Source organism: Arvicanthis niloticus, chromosome 22, assembly GCF_011762505.2.
Source record: "Arvicanthis niloticus isolate mArvNil1 chromosome 22, mArvNil1.pat.X, whole genome shotgun sequence".
NCBI classification, from domain to species: domain Eukaryota; kingdom Metazoa; phylum Chordata; class Mammalia; order Rodentia; family Muridae; genus Arvicanthis; species Arvicanthis niloticus.
In genome coordinates, this window is record NC_133429.1 from 45,390,242 (window position 1) to 45,414,827 (window position 24,586).

At 39.8% G+C, this 24,586-nt stretch overlaps 1 non-coding gene across 1 annotated transcript; it reads left to right on the plus strand.

The window, feature by feature from the left end:
• The first annotated feature begins 17,597 nt into the window (after window positions 1-17,597).
• LOC143436514 (U6 spliceosomal RNA) lies at window positions 17,598-17,704 on the plus strand. The gene has a single exon (XR_013106482.1). It is a non-coding gene; the product is annotated as a U6 spliceosomal RNA (small nuclear RNA).
• Window positions 17,705-24,586: the final 6,882 nt, after the last annotated feature.

A 24,586-nucleotide genomic window follows, 5' to 3' on the forward strand; every position in this document is an offset into this window, starting at 1 on the left:
TGTTGGCAGAGAGCAGAACCATGGAACAGAGCTACATAAGGTCATTAATCACAAAGGGAAGCAAGAGACAAAGAGGCTGAGAGATATATATATATTCAGTTTCTTTCCCAAGTCACTGATAATGTAACTAAAAGTATTTCTTGGGATGGAGATTTAGCAGAAATGTCTAAGCATGCAAAGTATCAGAAACAGTCCCATATCATCAAACAGTGTGAACTTTTCTCCTTAAGGCAAAGAGAATCAATGTGAGGGGTGGGAAGTAACTAAGAGAGGGACATCATATATGGTTTTGAAGAATTTTGGGACCATAAAGAGCAGCAGCCAGGAGACTCAGTGGGAAGCAAGGTGCCCACCAGGAGAAATGCTGGCAGGCAGGAGCCAGTGAAGAATGCTTTCCTGGTCCAGGCTGTGCTGGTGATTAAAGCAGGAGGCAGAAACAGGACAGGGGCTTTGACAGACTCAGAACGCAGCAGCAGTTGCAGGACCACTCATGGTACTCTGCTTACCAAGAATGCCAGACAGCAGCCTTGTTTCCTATGTCTTCCTAAATAAACCCCTTAGCCTGGAGGCTAGAGAGAACACAGCTGAACTGCTGCTAGCCGCCTTCCTACTGGAGAACAGCTTTGGAATTGGATCTCTGGATTTTCTTAGTAGAAACAGGCTACAGGCTTTTTGTAATGATAATCCATATCTTTATTGTTGCTTAGGATATCTCTTTGTGGGGCAGTGGGGATATTATAGTAGCTTTGATCAGGGCTCTGTTGTTTCCCATTAAGGAAAAACCTTTTTTTCTCTGAGTCAAAAGAATGGGTTATACTTCTGGCCTTGAGTGGATACCTCACACTCCATCCTACGTGTAAGAGTTAATCCAGACAGCACCTTAGGATGGCTGATTCTTTTCGGTCAAGATAAAGAGACAGAAAGGAATCATTTACCCCATTTTACTGTACTTGTGTTTCTCAGAAACCCTGCATTCAATGCAGTCACTTCACAGAGACATGGTCATGTGCTCCGCAGACCTGCCCACTTTTCTGAATTACTCAGAAAAGTCACACTTTTTCCTAAATCTGTTTTTTGTTTTTTTTTGTTTTTTTTTTTTTTTTTTAAACTTTTTTTAGACACTTGCCAAAACCTGGGCAAATATTCTTTGAAGTTCTGAGCATTCTCACCCCCTGTCTCTAAGGCTGTCCCCACGCTGTTTTGTGCCATATGTTTACTTATAAAAGGTGTGGTGTTTATAACTCCTCTTCTCCACCCACACCCCCTCCAGGCAGCTGCTGAAACATACAGTTTGTCTTGGGAATTTTCTGTTAAACTTAATAAAATTATACTTCCTTCTGAGTCTTCAGTTCCCTGATTCAATGAAACTATGAACCTAAACAGGGGACCCCAATTTAGAAGGTGACATGTTTCACCCCAATGGGGACTACACTACCTTTCCAGTAACAATGCCATCAACAGTGAAAAGGTGACAAATTCTATGCTGTTTGCTGGCATGTAGGCCCAGATGGGCCTCTGAAATAGACTTTAAAATCCATGTTTTTGTTGTTTTGTTCTTGTTTCTGCTTGTTGGTTTGTTTGAGCACAATCTGAAATAGAAGATGAAGAGAAGTAGGCAAACAGGCTTCATTGTAAGATGGATTGAAAGTGTTTGACTTCGTTGTGTGCATCTTTCTTGGTGACTATTACTATGCTCCCTGGTTCAGCTTCCTTAATGCTGCTTGCTTCCTACTGATCCTTCAGGTTGTAATTAAAGTGTCACTTGCTCTGTAAAACCTCCCCCATCTAAATTAGATACTCCTCTTTGACCTTCTAAAGGCTCTGTGCCTGTACACCTCTGAAAACAATTACCATGCTGAATTACAATTGTTGATTTACATTTCAGAACCTCCACCTGCTTGGTGCTTTACAGTGATGGGGGGTGGGGAGTGTGTGTTCCCTTCTCAGCCTCCATTTTCTTACATTGTCCTGGAATATGGTGTAAGCTTAACTTATATTCTTATGGTATTTCATAGTAAATTAATTAATCCTTACCTTCCAATCTGGAAGTTGTTACTCTTTTGTACTTTTTTAAAAATGGAAAGTAGATTTTATATATATATATATGTATTATATATGTATATATACAAGCTGCCATAGGAGCCTTCCAAGTAGTCCCTTGGTGAGTTTCTCTCGATGGTATCCTTACCACTGGTTGAGACCAACAGCCCAACAGCGCTGTATAAGGCAAATCAATACAGGTGTGCCCTTAGTGAAGCACAGCAGGGCAAAGAAAACCAAACCAATGCTTAGTACTTGTCTCCCACTGTCTGTGGGTCATATTTATACTTCTTCATCATGGGTCCTTTCACGTGTTTGCTATATCAAAACATCCTTTCACCTGTGTCTACTTCAGGAAAACATTCTTTACTGCATCTGCTTTAGCAAGACATCCTTTCACCTGTGTGCCACAACACACTATCATTTGACATAATTGACTTTCCAAAGAAACTAGAAGTTTCCACTTTATCCTCCTGACCCAGTCATTACCCTGGTCCAACCATATGATCAATATTATATTTTTTTCCTAGAGAGATCTATCTGTCCTTCCTCCCCAGTTCCTTACTGTATATCTAACTTCTGTCATTATTATGGGCTGTAGACTGATTATTAAAGATTTAACAGCTAACATTTACATACAGGTGAATATATACCACATTTGTCACTCAGGAAGATTTCATTTTTCTAGTTCTATCTATTGATGGGTAATTCCATGACTTCACTTTTGCTTAAACAGCTAAGTAATATTGCATTGTATAAATGTATCTCATTTTCTTAATCCATTTGTCTATGGATATCTAGAGAGTTTCTAAATTCTGATTATTATGAATAGAGCAGCAATGAATGAGCATAGTTGAGCAAGTGTCTCTGTGGTAGCATGAAGTGTCCTTTGGGTGTGCATCCCCAAGAGTAGCAAGATCTTGATGTAGAGCTACCCCCAGGTGTCTGAGGAAATAACAAATTGATCCCCATAGTGGTTGTACAAGTTTGCACTTCCAGGAACAAGGAGCAATGGATGAGTCTTTCTCTTACCCTAGTCTTGTCAACATGAGCTGTCATGTGTTTTATCAATTTTGGCCATTCTGACTGACACAAGATAAAATCTCAGAGCTGTTTGGTTTGTACTTCCCTGATGACTAAGGTGGTTGATCAGTTCTTTAAGTGTTTCTCAGACATTTCTATTTTCTCTTATTGAGGTATTTCTGTTTAGAGCTGTACCCCAACTTTTAAAATTGGTTTGTTTTCTCAGGGTCCAGTTTTTTGAATCTATGTATCTATGTATCATCTATCTATCTATATCTATCTATGTATCTATCTATCTATCTATCTATCATCTATATATGTATATATGTATGTATCTATGTATCTATCATCTATATATGTATGTATGTGTGTATGTATCTATCTATGTATATCTATCTATCTATATATGTATGTATCTATCTATGTATCTATCATTTATATATGTATGTATGTATGTATCTATGTATATCTATCTATCATCTATATATGTATGTATGTTTGTATGTATGTATCTATCTATCTCTTCCACCAGATATGCAGTTGGTTAAAACCTTTACCCTTTTTGAAACATGCTGCTTTGTCCACATAATGATGATGTTTGCTCTATAGAAGCTTGTCTGTTTGTGAGATACCGTTTATTAGTTGTTATTAGTGCCTATGTTACTAGTGTTCTGCGTAGGAAGTATTTTCCTGTGTCAATGAGATTAAGGCTATTTCATATTTTTTCTTCTATCAGATCCTTCATTGAGGTCTTTGATCCATTTGGAATTCACTTTTGTGCAGTGTGGTAAGTATGGGTGCCTCTGGATTACTCTACATGTGAGCATCCATATCAACCTGTACCATTTATTGGAGATGCTGTCTTTTTTCCATGATGTGTTCATTCATGGTTTCTTTATGGACACAATTTTTTTTTAAAATAATCTTGTACCTCATTCTTCAATTTGATTCCATTGATCAATGTGTCTCTTTTTGTGCCAATACCATGCTGTTTTTATTACTATAGCTTTGTAGTAACATTTGAGATCAGGGATGGCTTTAGTCTCAACCATTCTCTAACCCAGAAATCTCATGCTTCTGTTGTGATGGTGATATAGATGTTCTGATTGTTTGGACAAATTTTTTTTTTACTACTTTTTTTTTTTTTTCCGAGACAGTTTTCTGTAAAGCCCTGGCTGTCTTGGACTACTTTTCATTATTTGTGCATGTGTTAGAGAATGCAGATACATTTACTTAATGATGATTTGAATAATTAGACCTTTGTCTATGACAAAGCAAAAATTGTTTGGGCTCAACATCGCAATAACAGAAGATGGGAAAGACTGGAGACTTTTAAACATGGAGTCTATTAGGCTTCTCCACAAAAAGGGAACTTCCTTCAACCTACATGGTAGGAAGTGGCTACAAAATTCAGAGAAAGGCACCAGGTCTTGTATCCGTCTACAGAGAAGAGGGAAGCTGGTCTGATCATTGTTGTATTTTCCATTTAAACAGATAGATCTCAAACAGTTTTTAGAGACACTTCTGGGTTGTAAGAGTGGTAAGAAACTTTAGCAAAGGTTTTACACACCAATAGGGCAGAGGAACGTAATGGGCCCCAGCATGCTAGCCAAATATTCTATCTCTGAGCTAAGCTATCAGCCATTTACTTTTAAAACAAAGTCTATTACATAGGTCAGGGTGGCCAGGTCTGAGTTTCGTTATTCTCACAACTTTTGCCACCTTCCCACTCCCATTATTCTCCTCTTACTTACTGTTGGGAGCTGACTTGTAAGAGAAAGCAGCTATCAATTTTGGAGCCATCTCCAGCCATATACCCTGACTAGAAAGTTGTTTTCAACAGCCTACAACAGCTGAGCACACTCAGACAAACATCTTGTTTATCCCACATATCTTTTTTTGTTGTTAGTGCCCCCAGCTGCAAGGCACATGTGGTAAAGTGTCTTCAGCTGTGTTCCCTTGCTTGTGCTTATAAATACCCAGGATTTCCTTGCAATAGGAGACAATAAAAGAGAAAATAAACGAGAAATGAGACTTGGTCACACACTCTGGTTTGTCTCCATTCTTTGTGTCTCTTCCCCATCTTCCCCTACTCTCTCTCTTGACCAGAGCACTTAGCCCCAAAGTGTGGGGCAGTGTGATCCTAAATACTTACAAGTCCTTACCCAACAGTAGTGTTTTAAAATATTTCTTTTATACATATGGGCCTTTGCCTTTACTATATGTGTGCCTGGCTCTCAGAGACTAGAAGATGATATCAGATCCCCTGAAACTGGAGATACAGATCTTTGTGAACCACCAAAGGGATGCTAGAGACTTGACCCAGATCCCCTAAAAGAGCAACAAGTACTGTTTTTAAAACAAAAATTATTCATCATTCCATTAGTTTACATCTCAAATGATATCCCACTTCCCGGTTACCCCCTCCACCAACCCCCCACACCATGATTTCCCACTTCCTGGTTATCCCTCTACCACTCCACCTCATCTGCCCTCCCCCCTCCCTTTTGCCTGTATGAAAGTACTCCCCCATCCACCTATACTCTCCCACCCCACTGTTCCAGCATCCCCCTACTCTGGGGCATCAAACATCCCTGGAAACAAGGGCCTCCCCTCTGGTTGCTGTCGGGCAAGGCCATCCTCTGCTACATATGTATCTGGAGCCATGAATCTCTCCAGGTACACTCCTTGGTTGGTGGTCTAGAATTTGAGAGAACTGGGTAAGCAGGCCAGCTTATGTTGTTCTTCCAATGGGGTAGCAACCCCCCTCCGCTCCTCCAATCCTTCTGTCAGCTCTTCCACCAGGTTCCCTGAGTTCAGCCTGATGGTTGACTCTAAGCATCTGCCTCCAGCAAGTATTCTTAATCGCTTAGCCACTTCTCAAGACCCCATTTTTGTCTTTCTGTTTAATTTTGGGACCAACTGAGTTTAACTAGAATCATCTGTGTGTGGCCATGGGGTTAGAACTGTCCTTGGAGCCTGCTGAGCTCATCTGTGAGAAGGGAACAGGAAAGAATTGGTCTGTGGGTTCTTCTTGGCATGTTTACTTAGGTCCAGTGGGTCAGTCACAAGGGCTATGTATGCATACCGAACTAGAGGTTTATACCATCTGCTTATTAACAACTATATGTTTGATATGCCTCTGCTTTTGAATCTACTCACTAGGTCTGAACTGGGATATAGTTAACCTTTCAGAGAAACCCAAATTTACCACCAAAAGAGTGACAGACAATGCATGGACTTTCTACAGTCTTGAGATTTCCAACCAGTAGGACTGACTATGGCCTCTGGCAACATAAACCACATTACTCAAAGACCGACTTTCACTTAGTTTTGCTTGAGGTTTGTCCTAGGGAAGAGGTAAAGAAAATCTGTTTGGAATATTGGCTTTTAAAATGCATTGATTTAGAATGTGGGGTTTGGAAAATATGTGGTATTTCGTAACCTTGGAGATTTTATTACAGAAGTAAAAACAAACAACGTTTGGGTAAGATGAATGCATGCTCTCTTTATTGAATATGAGATAGAAAGTGTTGATTTAGAGTGGAAAGCCTGCTTCTGGGGACATAGTAGCAGTGGTGGAGTCAGGAGAGAGCATGCCCTCACTGTAGGACAGCTGAGGCTCTGAGGCCCGGCCTCCTTTCAGTGCTGTACAGTGTGAAAGACCTAGAATCTCTCTTTGGATGGCTCACCCAGCAGAACTGTACAGAACTCCCCATTTTCTTCTTTTGGCTTCTTTCTTGCCATTCTGTCCTTCCTTCCTGCAGTCTTCACCACGCCTCATTTTCTTTCCTTCATTTTCAACCAATGTGAAAACCATCAAATTTTACATAGAACTGCAACATAAGGGGAAACGTCAGAGTCAAACCATCCTCAGGTACTAAAGCAACACCTTCAAGAATTTGGGCACACTGGGCCAGTGCCACTGAAATTTACATTTTAATATTAATAAGTGGTTCAGAGAAATCCAAAGTGAGGTTCTCAGATATGATTGCTTTCTGTTGTTACTTTAGTATATTACCACAGAGGTAGTGGTATAAAAGCACACGTATGATTTTTTTGTTGTTGTTTTTTGATTAAAAGTTCTCATTGGGTTAAAATGAAAAGAGTTGCTCAAAATGCCTGAGAGACCTGTTCCCTTGAGTGTGGGTTTCTAGAAGCCACTAAAACACCTCATCTTACTGTCCCTTCTTCAAGCCAGCAAGCTTGCAGTTGTATGAGCACTCTCCTCTAGTCTGGTCCCCTGCTGACTGCCTCTGACAAATGTTCCTCACTTTGAAGGATTCATATTAGACGCACCTGGATGATTCCAGATGTGACTTCTCATTCCAAGTCCTGAGACCTAAATGCAGCTGCCAAGTTCCCTTTGCCAAGCAAAACAACAGCCATGGGTTCAAGGTACTGGGCCATGGATGCCCTGAAGGTAGTTTTGCCCGTCAGAGTGTCTCACCTCCTATAAGGATCACTTGGGATTCCTGTGTGTTTTGAGACATACTTGTGTTTTACGCTGCATCAGAACAAGATGGAACTTCAGGAGTCTGCATTCGTTTTCCACTTTATGGATCTGTCCAGAAAACGTTACGTGTAGAAAGAAAATCTTGAGAGCCTCCTTTACTTCTGTGAAGTCCTCACACCCTTTGGTTTATTCACGTGAAAACGTAAACACGCCCCTTTCTGAGTCTTTTCCTCATTGCCTGGACTACTTGTCCTTCATCTCGGACGAATTTTTTTTGTGAGGAACCTGCTCATCTGCAGACAGAAAGGTTATGGAACTCTATCACCATTTTTTTTTTCACCTCCCAACAATACTGTGATTTCTTTAAATGGATCCTAAAATTTTTCATCTTTTATCTTGGGATAAAAGTGTAACAAGTCCAATGGAAACAATGCTTACCAGATGCTCTTTAGCACAGTTTTGAACAGCCATTGTTTTAATATGTAGAACTTTACAGACATGGGGAGCTGTCATAGTCCTTAATTTCTAATTTAGAGCCTGGAATTCACCCAGTAGACCATACTGGCTATAAAACAAACTGAGTGGATGGTCAGGGACTTGCAATATGGTATCCAAACAATCCCTCTATGCCATAGATAGACATGGTGGGACATATTATAGACTATATTTCTGCCATAACTTGAATGTCTTACAGTAATAGGTGTCATTTATATCATTATTGTTACTTTTAATTATTATAGAAATTCATTGAAAAGCTAATGTAATTAGTGGCATGTGACCAGACTGACATCCATAAATGAACATCCTTAATATTTTGCAAGAAGGTTTCATGTTTGGGAAGACATGTAACCAGACGTTTTCAACATCAAGTAATGGCCTTGATTTGAGTCTATCACCAAATTTATTATGATATCAAAATTTAAAGTAAATCCCTCAATACGCTATGTAGTTTTATGACATTGATAAGAAGAAAACTACAGTCCAGTGGGCAGTTGAGCAATGGATTCTTGCACAAGATAAAACACTGGAAGCAACGAGGATGTTTTTATTGCTCAGTGGAGAGTTGGGCCACAGCCAATTGGGGCAAAAATGCCTTGAAAGCGTTTGTCCGTGAAATATAAAGCCAGGGGGCTTTTTATTTGTTGAGCATTTATTCCATCTCTGTGCTTAAATGTTGATCAGTTGAGCTTGTTTCTGAAAATGCAGATGTCCTTTGGGGAGGTACCACAGTTGAGTGTCTAGGAGTAAAATGGAAACATTTCTTTGGTTACATTCTTTCAGGTTGAAAGAGACTGGGAAGAAACATAGAAAATATCAACTGAACAGTCCTCAAATCTTCTCTTGATTCTTTACTGAAATACAAGGTAAGTCCATTCACAGACCTGCAGTCTAGCAGGGGAGATCATCTATATCTTTCCTCTAGTGTAGTGAACACTCCACTGCTCTTGCCTGTTGGTAAATTTCTCATCAAAAGATGGATCTCAGATCCTTTCCATCTTTACTTGTCTGTGTGGTTGTTACATTTTCCGTCTGGGAAGGACTTATATGTGCAATTTCTGTAGCATGTCATAAAAGAATGGCAAGACTTTCTTTCTCTTTGTTCTAGCTCTGGCATACAGAAATTTTAAAGCTGGGAAAACTACCATGGCTGTAGAATGAACTCTCAGTCTCTAAGTATGAGACAGCCAAGGAGAAAGGGAGCCTATGGTCACATCAGTACCACCCCCTCACTGCCTAATGCCCGTGAGATGGATAACCTTGTGTTTGTCTATTTCATTTCCAATTAGTACATCTTTGTTTTGGATATTCTGGCTGTAATGGCTGAATCAAATAATGCCATTGTTTTGGATATTTTGGCTGTAATGGCTGAATCAAATAATGCCCACAGAAGAAGTTTAAATATCTGATAATTTTGTATACTATTGTCTTAGGAGCAAAAAATTAACTTTAAGAACAGCTAGTAGTGGCTGACCTGATAGTGGGCAGGGTTACTAAGTAAAAATAATTTCACACTTGGGCATTTCCTTTCTGTTCCCCCCACCCCCAGCATCCCTGCTCTTCTTTCCTTTTGCCTGTGCTCCAAGGGCCCCTCCCAACCTCCTTATATGGCTGCTCATTTGTTTCTTTCTCATTTCTTGAATATGTGTGAATTTCATAGCACCTGGCAATATGAATGGTACACTGGCTTCCCAGTGTGGACTAAGTTTTATCTACGAAGCCTTTGCATGCATTGGAATTATATTTGTTCTTAAAGGGTCAGAGGTCTTACACCCTCATTCCTCATGGGTAGAAAATAAGACTCCAATACAGTCTGTGTCTGAGTTAGAAGCAGAATTGTAGAATGCTCTCGAGTGTGTGGCTAGTCTTCTTTTCATTGTATTTCAATTTCATTTCAGGGTTTCTCATGGATGTGGGGTTTCCTCAGCTTCTGTATGTTAATTAAGGATAATGTTCTACATTAGAAATATTTTTTTTCTTTAGCCAATCAAATTTGGGAATCCCTCATGAACTACTACTGGTAATCGCAGCATACTTCCTAATTCTGAGCAAATGTGCGTGCAGTGGTAATGCCGTTAGGACCCAGGATTTCAATTTCATTTTTAAAAATATTGCAGAAAACTATTATCAAATAATAATATTTTACTGGGGTGTGTACTATGGTATGGGAAACAGATAACTGTCAGTGTAGCTCACCTAAAGACTGAGTTGTCAGATCAGAAAGTAGCTCTGAATTTTCCTACTCAAGAAGCCTATGGAGCTGAGAAGAATTGTCAAAGTGGTAGAAATACCATAGGTTAGTTGGACAGATTGAATACAGAAAATATAGCAGAAGCAGCTATTTTTCATATGTAGTGCTTGTGACTCTTCTGTCCACCCCGCCTGCCCCTCCCCCCCCCCCCCAGCAGTGAAGTTTTAATGAATTGCTGTAAAGGGTGAGGTGTTTTGAGTCTCAGGAAAAATAAAATCACTGGGCTCCAAGAACCCAAAACAGATGGTGTGCCTTCACATTTTTTTGTCTTTCATTTTTCAATTGTTCAAAAATACCCTGTGCCAAGCTGGTGTGCATTTTATAAAGAGCGTTTTACACAGTAAGGAAGGAACTAAATGAATCGAGAAAAGGAGGTTAGATTGCTGAAAGCCTTTTATTTTTTATTGAAACAGAAAGATTTTTTAATTAGTTATTTACAGTGTTTTTGACTTGAAATTGCCTGCTTGTATGCCAGAAAACACCTCAGCTTCCTTAGTAAATGCGGACTCGTTTCCATCATGTTTTGAATTTTTTTTAACATGGTATTTCAAGTTAATTAAATTTTAGTTTCAGCCATATTTTTAGAAAGACAAACTTTATTCATAACCGTTGATAGCATCTGCACACTACTCAAAGCAAACTGCTGATCCCAGAATGGTTATAGGTTTCTGTTCGTGTTGTACGACATGCTGTGCTCAGTCTGAGAATAAAAACACTGAGCCCTGAGCCTCACGATCTCGGGAGACTTGAAATCTGGCTGTCGGAGAGCGCATGCGCTATGGAGGAAGACTGGGAAGAGCCTAGGTCTTCAAAGAAGCAAAAGCCTTTGTGAAAAATACACCTGCTTCCTGGATTGAAGAGGGAAGGGTCAGTGAAGGTTTACAAGACAAATGAAGAGATGAAGAGAGCAGTGAAGGTATTAAGGAAAACACATATAAAATTGTGGTTATAAAGAAGCATGAGGTATATTTGGATTATGTCACATCTTTTCAGGTGTTATGAGGGTGTTCCTCTTCGTACCCCATTCCACCTCGTTGCCCTAGCATTCCCTTATACTGGGGTATCAAGCCTCCACAGAACCAAGGGCCTCCCCTCCCATTGATATCAGATAAGGCCATCCTCTGCTATGTATGCAGCTGGAGCCATGGGTCCCTTCATTTGAACTTTTTGGTTGGTGATTTAGTCTCTGGGAGCTCTGGGGTGGAGTCTGTTTGGTTGGTTGCTATCGTTATTCTTGGTTTGTATGGGGTTGCAATCCCCTTCAGATCCTTGAGTCCTTCCCTTTACTCCTCCACTGGGGTCTCAGAGCTCAGTCCAATGGTTGTCTGTGAGCATTCACATCTCTATTGGTCCGGCTCTGGCAGAGCCTCTCAAGAGGCTCCTGTCAGCAAGTGCTACTTGGCATCAGCAACAGTGAGGCAGGGGGGATGGGGATGGAATACGGGGGTTGTAGAGAGGAAACCTGGAAGGGGGACAACATTTGGAATGTAAATAAAATAAGCAATAATAAAAGAGAGAAGGCTTATCACTGAGGGAAGAAGCTAGGGGAGAGGCTTATGCTTCCGTAGAAACTACCTCATTCTTATTGGGACTCTGCATCTCCCTGGCTTTCATTGGACCCCTCAGAACCCTCTCTGCTTTCTGACTTTGACCCCGTTTTATGTTCCACTGAGGACACAGAAGTCCCGAAACTGAAATCAGTTCATTCTGTTATCACGGCATTTGCACCTCTACCCTAGCCAGTATCCAAGGACTGCTTTTAGGAGAATGCTCACTAGAAAAGTTACCAGGGTTTTGGATCTATCTCCTGTTGTATTGTCAGGAATCTTTGTCTTTTAAACTGTCTGACTCTGGTATTTCCAAGACATCCCCTAACCCCTAGCACCTCAGATGCTTGTCATTGGAAGTCAAGTGTGCTCACGCCTCTCATCTTTAAAACTGACAAAATAAAGCAATAGCTAGGTCTGATGGTCCTTGATTCTCAGTCTCGTTTCAGTCTCCGTGGAAGGAGCAATGTGTGTATGTGTGTAGCAAATGCCTTCAGGGTACGGATAGAATTCCCCATTCTCTGACTAATTCTCATCCGTAGACCGTGAGCAACAATCATAGCTGGTAGTCCTGCTTTATGGCCACATGTTCCAGATGGCAGGATCATGCGACAGGCTATGGGGATCATGATCAAACACGGCATGAGTAAGACTTAAATGTCATATAGGAAACCCTTGGGTTTGTCTGCAGTGGCAGCCTGCATGAATCATTCTGATTAATAGAATCACCACTGTTCCTCTGCCTCTTTTCACACTCTGGCTTCTGCAGAGTTCTTGGGAAAACACTCCATCTGCTTTCAGTGCATCATATAGTTTTTGTTTTCTTCTTTTGCTAAAATGTATGATGGCCGCCAAAATACAGACAGGGACTGATGATGGTGATGATGATGGTGAGATGATGGTGAGATGATGATGGTGATGATGATGGTGAGATGATGATGGTGATGATCATTGTGACGGATGATGAGTGTTTGTTACTAGACCCAACAGCATATAATATTGTTGACTTCTCTTCTTTGGAAAATTCTTTAATTTCTCCCAGTTGTCTGTATACTCCAATGACTACCTGTGGTTCTTCCCAACATCTCAGTTCTCAAAAATTGGTTCAGGATTCTTTTATCTTCTCTTTGCCCTGATTAGTTTAGGGCTGCTCTGCTGTGAACCCTATGGGATATGATTCTCATATTTCCCAGCTCTGTCACGTACACCGAGCTATGTGCCGTGCACTTCTACAGCCAACTATTTCCCATTTCCAAAAGCATACCCTATACGTCTCAAAACTCTGTAAAAAATGAACTCAACATGCTTTGAAATTCTTTGTCTAGACTGATAATATTCAAGCAAGAAAACTGTTACTGTCGATGGAAATTTTGACATCAAACATGCTGGGGTCTTTCTTGTGAAATCTCTCAGTCTAGTCTAGTAGTGGCCCACTAGTTCAGTTCTTCCACTTGCTCTACACTCTCTTAATACCAGACCAATGTTGTCTTTCATCTGCTCTTCCTGCTCCTGCTCTCATCTTCAAACCCATTTTGCTAATAGTTAACTCTCTATGAGAGTTTGATTTGAAAGGAAATGACATTTTCTATCAATAATAACTATTGCAAAAGGGATAACTTTAAATAGACCAGTAAACAATGAAAGGAATAGACAGACGGCTTAATTACTAAGATGATGGGGAAATGTCATTAAGTATCTAGTCACAACACCTTCTTCAAAGGAATTCCGCTGTAGCAAATGCTGAACACAAAGACAAAAGTTAAAACCTTTTTGTCTAGATCATTTTGTATCTGCAGTTATTAAAAATTATATGGGCCTGGCACAATCAACAAATTTCCAACTACAACATAGCATGCTTTGGAAACAATAAGGCATTATTGATCCAATGGTGGTAATTAATTTCATATCCCTGGCACCGTTCCACATGATTGAATGAAAGGAACCAGGTGGCCTCAAGATTTGAATATGGATTGCTCCATAAATAACAGAATCATTGCCATTAATATCCTCTCTAGCAAACCCAGAAATGTACCCCGGAATGTACAGTTACTCCACGTCATGTTCCAGGCAGCTTTTTAATACAGTGAAACTTTTGGCAGCATATCTGTGGGAGCTCTCAACATTTGTGGGGAGGGTGCCACTGTTCTTTTGATAGATTTCACACAGAATAAAAAAGTGAGCCAGTTTACACACATACCATTTTTTTTTTGTAAATTTCATCATAGTTATTAGCAGTTGATTTACTCCTTTGGGAGTGTTTTTTTTTTAATCATGTTTGTGTATGTGTGGGTTGTCTTAGGCTAGATTTCATGGGTGTGCACCATGCTGTTAATTAAAATCACATTTGTAAATTTTGTTTTCCCCATCTGTAAGGAAATGTTGTTTTTGATGGATTTAAAAATTTGAGTCATTTGCTCAGAGGGAAAAAAAAATAACAGTGAAATGTAGAAATCCAGATGTATTTTCAGAAGTAGTGATAAGGTGCCCAACCTTCATCCCTTCTTCTGCAGACATGAATACAGTCACTCTGCTGCTCTCTTTCTTTCTCTCCCTCTCCCCTCACCCCCCTCTCTCTCCCTTTCCCTTTTATGCAGCAACCAGCTTTATGAACAGAATGATGGATAAACTACAGTGATATCTCAAGAAATTCTCGCACACATCAGGGTAACACATGCTGTCGCGGCATTTTATTGCCATTAGCCAGATTATAATTTGCTTTTGGTTTTAGGAACTAAACCTAGATTTAGTGTGTTGTGTTAGATCTCCTTGTGAATGCCCATAGCTTACCAAAAATGGTGACCAATTAGCAAGTAGCACTGGTGTTTCAGGCTTACTTTCCCAAGGGCTCGATGCAAATATTTCATAGATGAATTGGTTTCTGTAACTTCTTTCTTCATGTAACTACCATGAATCCAGGAAGTGAGTCCTACGGAAGAAAGATAAGTTCCCTGTGCTTTGGAGAAGTAATTAGCTCGGTTCCTTTTTACATGGTGGGTTCTCAAAACATTGATCTAGAACAGACCTCCTGGAACCGGAACTGAAGCCAAAGGTTTCATTTGGTGCTAGAAAGGGCCTCATAGAACTTTTTTCATACACTGATTTCACAAGGAATACTAGCAGGTGAGCTGACTTATTAAGAACAAACACCCAGCTCCTAGCAGTGCCATGGTGAAGCTCTGGCTTCCTGTAAACAGCCCTATGGACTTCTATAAGTGCATGCAATTGTAGAAAATGTGGCTGTTCAGTGTAGGTGAACAGACACCACAAGTCACAGAACTTACGTTTGCAAAGAGAGGTAGAACATATAGCTATTATCTTACTTCTCTATGTGTAGGATTGGGTTCAAATAGAGTTCTATTCACTAACAATGATGTTTATCACATCACTTTTTCTGCTCCAAGCAAGATCACCATAATGTTCTTTTTCCCGTAATCATTGCCTCAATAACATTAAGAAAAATTAGTGGGTGCACTGACCAGTGTTTGGAACTCTGTTCAGTGTTCCAAACAAATTAACTTGTAAAATTTGGACCTATATTATGAGTTCATTGGATGGATACTGACTACCCAAATAACTCAGGTAAAAAAATCATGCTTGCCTAATATGACCACTTTTTTAAATTATCTAAATAGCTCTCCTAGCTTTTCAGTGATGCCCTGTAAAGGGTAACTTCCTGAGGACATCCTTCATAACTAAAACTGAATGGTAGCCATCGGGACCTGGAGACCTTTGATTGCCTCCTTGTCGGGATAACTCAATTTATATTTACCTCTCATTCAGCTTTACTCATGCACAGAAGGTGTGGAGGGCTAGAGATACGTCCCCTTGATCAATTTGGTTTTGCGTGTTTAGCCACAGATAGGCAGAGCTGCCTGCCTGTCTTATCTTAAGGCCAAAATAACCTCTAAACAGGGATTGCTTTTAATTGGAACTATTTATACTCTCCTTCGTTTCAGCTAGGGCACTAACCCGTGTGAGCAGCACTTCTGCCCAGTAGCCTGCCCCAAATTGATACTGCACTTGACCTGTTACACTCCATTTCCTGAGCTGCAGTCTGGACAGAGTCTATTTCCATAAGCGTCCACATCGGGCATGACTGGGGCGCCAGAATTTTTCCTCTGACGGTTGCCTCCCCTCAACCCCACTCTCAGTGTGGCTGCTCCATTATGATATATATGTATACTAGCTATTAAATCACACAGCTAGGCGATAGTGGAACATTTTCTTATAGGAGTTCCTTAAATTGAGGCTGTCACTCTCCGTCAGACTGTGTGGTGTGAAGGACTCCAGCGGTAGTTTGCTTCTCTCCATAGTTAGGTATTATATTCATCTTTTAAATGACACATGATAGCTTATTTATTAATATAAAGATTGGTAGAAAGTTCGTAAAATCTTAGGGGGGAGGGATTCAATTTATTATAGTGGCCACATGATTTTGTAAATGTCCACTAGTTTCAAAGCACCAAATTCTGATACTCTCATACAAATAATTTTAGGTCTGTGTCTCAGGAAGACATCCATCCATCCATCTGTACTGATATATTATTACATGACAAAAACAAACAGTATAGCAGTTTCCCATTTAAAACATGTATGTACCGGTATATATATAGATCAAAATTTAAGTGAAAAGAGCCCCTCCCCCTGAAAAAAATAAAACCCAGAGACCTGGAAAATAATGGGTATTCTCTCAGCCATTTCTGTGAGACACAGTGATACACTCTTTCTATTTTATGAATTTTGTAACATTTGAATATTTGCAACGAATGAGTCTTCCTGTAACTTAAAAGAAACATAATGAAAAGTTTTAATCAGCAAGAAGTAATGAAAGAAGCTGGAGTTTTGAGCAAGTGAATGATGTTACAGTTGTTCTACTCTTTTGAGTGAGTTCTACAGACAACAAAGGACTATGCTTCATTTAAAGATTTATCTATGCTTCTGTGTTTGTGTCTATGTTTGACTGTGTGTGCATGAACGTGCATGTGCCTGAGGATGCCAGAGGCTTCAGATGTCCTGGTGCTGGAGTTACAGGTGGCTGTGACCTGCCCTATGTGACTGCTGAGAGCTGAAATCAAATCATCTGCAAAAGCATTTTATGCTCTTAATCACTGAACTACCTCTGCAGCCTACATTGGTATTTCTCATAGGAGTTTCTTTATTTTTCCCCCTTCCCTTCTCCCTCTTGCTCTGGGCCCCCGCTCCCTCTGGGCCCCAAAGTACACTGTAGATATCTTCAGACACACCAGAAGAGGGCATCAGATCTCATTACAGATGGTTGTGAGCCACCATGTGGTTGTTGAAATTTGAACTCAAGACCTCAGGAAGAGCAATCATTTCTCTTAACTGCTTAGCCATCTCACCAGCCCTCGTAAGAGCCTCTTAACATAAATTTTTATTTTGAACTATATTTATTATAAGTCCTCTGTTATTCTATCATACAAAAGCAATTATTTGGACAGTATCATGTAAATAAAATTATTTAACTGGGCACCTAGTATAAGTTGGAATTTTTAAAAAAATATCTACCAGCATTGGATAATTTAGTGGTGGCAAAGGATATTAGTTAATAGTTAAATATACAATGCATAAAATCACAGAAAAAAATCCTATTTTCAATAGCTTAAAAATAAGTATTTTGAAACAAACCTAATTAAACAAATTAAAGATCTCTATAGTAAAATCTTTAAGACACTAAAAAAGACTCACTAAAGATGCTAGATGTTTGTAAACTTGTCCTTGCTCTTGGGATTGGCAGAATTAATGTTGTAAAAATGGGCATATTGTGCTCGCTTTGGCAGCACATATACTAAAATTGGAATGATACAGAGAAGATTAACATGGCCCCTGTGCAAGGATGATACGCAAATTTATGAAGCGTTCCATATTTTTTTCACATGTCTCCACCAGTCAAAGATAGTTGATATATCTAGGTTGGGTATTGGGTTACACCTCTGATTGAGCATTACCAAACTTATAAAGCCTTTGATTAACATTTTTAAAAAGTGTATAAATGCAAAAAGGAAAAGGGGGTATGGGATAGGGATTTTCTAAGGGGGGGGGAATGGGGAAAGGGGATGGCATCTGAAGTGTAAATAAAATATCCAATAAAAAAATAGGCATGTTACTAAAAGTAATCCACAGAGCCAATGTGATTCCCATCAAAATTCAAATATCAATTTTCACAGAACTAAAAAATTGAAAGATTAATTTGCAAACACACACAGAAAAAGCTGTGAGCAGCCAGCACAGTTCTAAAAAGAAAGGACACTGCTGGTATATCACTATGATCTCTCTCTGAGCAAGGCCACCATTATATTTAAGTAAGTTAATAAGGTGACTCATAAATGTGTGTGTAGATATCCTCTCTTGTCTGTCTTGCTCTGGTCTATACTATATAGTTGATTTCAGTAGGCATGTCCTGAGGCGCATGGAAAATCACACTTCCATGACCTTCACTTAGAGACAATTGATGCTGAGTCCCCTGGGTTGCTCATCGTGGTGTTGGCTGCTGCAGCAAAGCATTTCAGATATACTCCAATGATGGTGGTCCCCATGGCAACAGTGGCTGTGATGCTTGCAGCAGTTTATTCCAGGAGTAGATGTCACCAGGAGTCCCTTCATGATAGACGTTCAATGCTGGTGCCACTTCTGTAGATAACTCAGCCTTGAGGCTGATCCACAGGTTCCCTATGACAGAGGCCACTAAGAGAAGCAACAGTTAAGGCTATGGTGGCAGGCAGAGAGGCCATTTGTGGAGAAGTTTGCTGGCATGTAAAATGTCAGTCAGCCTGTCATGGTGTTGGAGGGAGCATCTTGGCCCATCGGTGGTAAAACTTTGGTTCTAGAGCTGCCCTAATGAGATTGTTCCATTTATGTAGACACAGCTTCTGATCTGCCATCTAGCCTGGGAATTGCATACTCTTTATACTGTTCTTAATCTTGATATGTGTCACTTGATATGTATGTGTAGTTTGCCTGCTTAATATTATGTGATTGCAAATACTGATTTAAATTTTTTGTGATTTTTATATTCAACTAAAACTTAATGCTGGTGTGAAAGTTATCAATAAATGAGTTTTTAAAATCCATGAAAATTTATATATGTATTCATATGTTTATATATATAATTCATATTATACATACATATATGAATTGATACTATATTATAGATAATATATAACATGTGTACATAATATATGTAATTTATTACACATAATATATAGTATACAATGTACAGTGTACAATATACTGTATGTCATATATCATATACTGTATGTCATATATCACATACATATACCATATATGATATGTCATATAGTATATTAATTTATGTTATATATTAATTTATAGTGTGTGTGTGTGTGTGTATGTATGTATGTGTATACTAGAGTAAGGCAATGTTTCTATGTTAAAAGTGGAAGGTTGACAAGCCAGCATTCAGGCCAGTCTGAGACATTTTCTGGAAGAGCTGGGAAGTGAGTGGTCTCTTTTCACACTTTAACTCTGCGGATAAAGGATGAGAGCTGCCATAGAGAATGACACCAGCACAAAATTCAGTGCCCCTCATAGACCTTGACTTCACCAGCCTTGTATCTGACCAGACTTCAAGAACATTTCCCTTTTAACTTTTAACATACTCAAGCAACCATAAGAACATTCTTAAGTCTAGGGCAATAAAAATTATACTGGGAACTACCTAGAAAAAATAACTAGTAGTAATGAATTCATGCTGAGTCCTTACTAACGGGTTCTGACAAGTCTGGGCAGTGTTCAGAGGTGTTACAAGCACTTCCCATCTGAAGGATGGCTCCAGGTAAATGGCCCAGGCTGGAAGGATGATGAACAGCTGTCCAGGTGATCATCGGAGGTTTCAGACCCTCAAGCCAAGAGAAGATATAAGAGTAATCTTCATTTCTGCAGAGGGTTAGAATTAGGAAGAGTCTCATTTACTGTGACCATTTGGAGGCAAAACTCAGACGTAACATAACACTTACTTGTCTTTTAACTGTTAATAGGAACTTTGTAACAGATGCCTAACAATGTCCAGTGGGCTAGTTATAGTGAAGAGGAACCAGAATTGTTCTGTAAGTCTTAAACAGGACAGCTGGGACCAATGTGTGTGAGCAATAGGAGAAAGTTGCTGCTGTTCCAAATTAGGAGGATTTTCTTTTCTTAAGCCAGACTCTGGACTGAAGGCAACGTGTGGAGAATCAGGTGTGGGGGCTGGCAGCTGGCTAAGACCATGCAGGTAGGCTTGAGATGAATCTCTTTCCATCCCTTGTCTGGACTGGAAACCAAGTTCTGCAAAATTGGTAATTTAATTTGCAATGGCAGTTTTCTACTTAGATTTTGAAATTTTTCATTCTTCTAGAAAGGAAATTCTACTAACTTCATTTTGCATACACATACACCCAGACACACACACACACATAAATGATGATACAGAGAGGTAACGTCGTCATAGATTTTATAAGATGCATACTGAAATGAAATCACTAGTAAAATGTAAAACAAATAGCAATGACAAAAACAGCCTTAAAAATCTCTAGTTGGAGCTTTTAAGAGAGTGAAGACTTGGTAATCTCTTAAATATGTTGCTCAATAGAAACTGCCAAAATATAAGATTTAGGTAATTAAGTGACTTGGATAGCTAGATCAATGAAACTAATTATATAATTAACATATTCTTATCCTATATTATGCTGATGATTGCTGTTCAATTGCTATGTAACTTTTAATGTGTGAACCGCTAATGTGTAATTAAATTTCTGTATTTGGTTATTAAAAGTGACAGGGGCATGACTTTGAAGTGTATACTATAAATGTAAGAGAATTGACTTAAATAGATACATATACCTTGTGGACAAGGAAGACAGGAGGCAACATGTAATATTGTACCTCACTTCAGAGAACGGGGTATGTGGTAAGTTGAGTATAACTTGACAGTCATTTCAGACAAATTACACTGGAGGCTTGCATTGAGTCCTGCCTCAGTTTCCCCAGCTGTGAGGCAGAATGTAGGCATTAATTTAAGGATTATAGCCTGATTTGTTCCCATTCTAGCTCCAAATAATTGACACAAAGACCTATTATGTTTATTAACAAGGTTTAAGCACTCTGGCAGGATAGATACTCATCTATTCTAACCATTTAGCTTCCCAGCCACATGGTCCTTCACCTTCAGTCTCAGTCTCACCCTGACTCACTCTGCTCCATGTGTGTCCTCTTGGCAAATCCCTTGGTGACTTGCTTATCACTACTCCTCCTGGACCTTCTGCATCATGGGCACCTCTTCTTTTCTCTCCTTCTTGTCCTTCTCTTGCTTCTCCTCACCTGGGACCCCTGGCTTGGATTGGAAGTCCAGCCTTCCTATCCTCTGTCTAGTCATAGACTTAGCTGTTCCTTGGGCAATCATAGATAACGGAAAACAAGCTTTACAAAACATAGAGACAGAAGATGCTTGACCATGCCACCTTCTGGATTGTTAGACCAATGTCTGGGCGTAAAAATCCACATCTGAATATACAGTGCACAAGTCCAACCCCCATCAATGGGGTGTTCTCCACAGTGTCTGAAACTCACTTTCTAACTCAGGGGAGTACTGTAGATGTCTTAGGCATCTATTTCTCTAAACTGTTGTCTGTTCTCTGAATCCTCCTAAGGCCCAACACTTCCAGATCTCTAGTTATATATCTACCACATCACCTTTAACTGCTCTTTAACCAATATTAATTTAATTATAATGTAACTGTTCTTTGCTTTTCTGATTTGCCTCTCTCGTGTCTGCCTCAAACTTGCTTATAAAGCCATTTACACCTTGTCTGGCACAGAATGGAATGGTCAATATTCATTTGCAAATGATACAATAAAGGACTCACTAAAAATCCAGCAAATGATGTGAAGAGCGTTTCAAAAAACTTTTCTTGAAACAGATTTTTCTCTCATTGGCTTGCATAGAATCGTGTCATGGGTACGTTCAAAACACAAACAGTAACAACTAAAATTACACTCCCAATAACATTTATGAAAAATTTCAATTGGACTTACAAATTACAGAGCTTGTTATGCCTTTATTCTTCTGTCCTTCCTGGCAGTAGATTGCAAAGCCCTCTAAAGGCATGGCTGTATTTATATTCTTCCCTCTGTATTGCTTGTTCTTAGTGTTTCATGATAAAATTTGAGATTTATCTTAAAGGCTGTGAAATCACCCCTTCCAGAAAGGTTAGAAGCCTGCACATGACAACACCAGACTTGATAATGCAGACAATGTCTGTAGTTGTTAGACAGTGCTACATCACCCTGCGTCTAAACTGTGGATGAGCAGAGCTTTTTGAGGCTATTGCAGTTTTCCATGCAAGAAGTTAGGATTGCTCAAGTCAGAGTGGATGGGGGTGGAGATCCAAACTCAGGACAGATTGAAAGTGTCAGTGGTGGGTTAACACGTATAGGTGGGTAACAAGTTCTGATGGATAAAAGAGGCTTCTGAATGTACTGTCATTGTCCTTAGTAACATAAATTGTATGGACATAGCTTCTTATGATTGCTGGTTGTATATATGTGTTCTGGAAAGAGATTATCAAAGCAATATTGCTAAACCTTGTTTTAATAGAGACACCGGAACATTTAAGTGGAATTAGCGGCCATGTTTCAAGTAGGATTTTTATTTCAAATAATTTTTAATAACAGCTTACAGAGACATAGTTGACAAGCTGAAAACACCTCTCTACACATTTTGATGAGTTTTGAGATGTGTGTATTTTCATGATACCATCCCCACCCCCACAAAGTTCTGTATTTTTGCTTTTTGTAAACTAATAACAATGCTCAATAGAATAGCTGCTTTTTGAAGTCTGAAGACTACAGAAACATTATTGAATGCAGCTGTGTGTTACATAACACATTTCTACAAGGTACTCATCTTGCATAGCAGAAATGTTACTTCCATGGATTAATAAATATACCTTTCTCTTTACCCCAAATCCTAGCAAGTACCCCTGTCGGCTTAGGGGCCAGTTTTATATCATCCAATTTCAGTCCATAATCAAAGCATTAATTGGATCTAGCATATACGTAAGTATACAGATACTTACTTTCTGTATCTTTTTCAGTATCTGATTTGTATCTGTATCAAAGATAAAGATATTTTGTTTTCTGTGTGCAAGAAATGGGTTATCCAGTAAACCGTTTTTTGAAATAAGCCACTCAGATTCTCTCCTTCCTTTCCCCTGGGTAGATAAGGTTGGGGGTCAGATCCAGAAAAGGATCTATGACTTGTATGTACAGTTAGATGATTGGCTTACCTTGAGTGAGAAAATATGAGCCCAAGGAAGTCACTGACACCCAAAGACAAATGATACTTCATCAGGAAAGTACAGCTGGGGACCAAAGAGAGAGACAAGCAAAGCTGTGAACAGGTTTGGCATGAGTCTGTGGGCAGTTCGGTGGGTATCTGTGTTTAGGACAATGAAAAGAACAAACTAGGAAAGAATGCAAGCAGAGTTCACTCTGGAGGAGGAGGGGAGGGGAGAACCTACCAGGCAGGAAGAAGCTGCTGCTTCATGACAGGTGGTATTCACTCCCGAGTTTAGTCCTTGTTATATTCCTGTGCTAGGTTTCATTTCTATTTTGATAACAGACTCAGGCTGTCTCTATCGCTTGCTTATGTTCACACATTACTGAGTGGCAGAGGCTGGACCAGTTCCCAGGCTTGTCAAATTCTAAAGTGACTTTTTTTTTCCTCTTAACGTTATCCTGCTGTTGCCAACTAAGATTCCTTGGGAGACAGACAGGTAACACAAATGAGCAAAACTGGGTAGAGGACCAGGCAGTGGGGGGTGGTGGTGGTGTAGGATCCTGTGAAAAGTGTGGAAAGCGCTTGGTTCCTTTACAAAGGGCAGCTGCATTTAGCATTGGCGAATGATGCTGGCATGGGGAGGGGCGTGGGCGCAGTGTTGTCAGACCTTCAGACTTCATAAGACAAACTGAGAATTTGTGTTTTCATGTGAAGACTCTTAATTTGTACAATGCTGCTAATTAATGCAGTATTTCAGAAAGATTCGGAGTGATCAGACAAAAGTCCTCTCAAGGCTGAGCCCAGCTGGCGAACTGCAGTTTAGTGACAACGTGCCTCACATGTTGCCGGGGGAATAGCTGGGGCATTAGTGCATTAAGCCCTTGTGACTTCGTAGCTGTAGACAATGTAAATCCAGAGACATTCAGACAGTCCTAGTTATGCCAAAACAGGTAACAAATGGGAACGGGTGAATAAGGAAAACAAAGCCCTCTGCACCTGTTGCAGGAGGGATGCTGGCAGGAGCCAGGATGGAGGTAAACAGTGGACATATTCAACTGTCTGTGCTTAATGGGATTTTTTGCTTTCTGTGGCTTCAGGTACCCACAGCTGACTCTGGTTTGTGGATACTAAATTGGCCACTCCCATGGCTTTTCTACAGCATGTTGTTGTAACAGAGTTCTCGTGTTATTAGTTGGCATTGTTCGTACATTTCTGTGCCTCAGCTCTAAACTGCATATTTCCATAGCATTGAAATAGGCAATGCAATAGTGGAACAAATTCCAGTGCTCTGCAGTTTTAGGCATATGATCAGGGTCGTGCCTTCTATCTTCCATGTGATGTGGACAACCCTAAAAACATCTAGGAATGTAGTCAGCTACAATTAAAAGCAGCAGTAGTTTAAAATGAACCGTGGCAGGAGAACTTACACAACAGCGATCTGCAAGCACTAGAAGTTAGGTCATTTTTTTCAAGTCTTA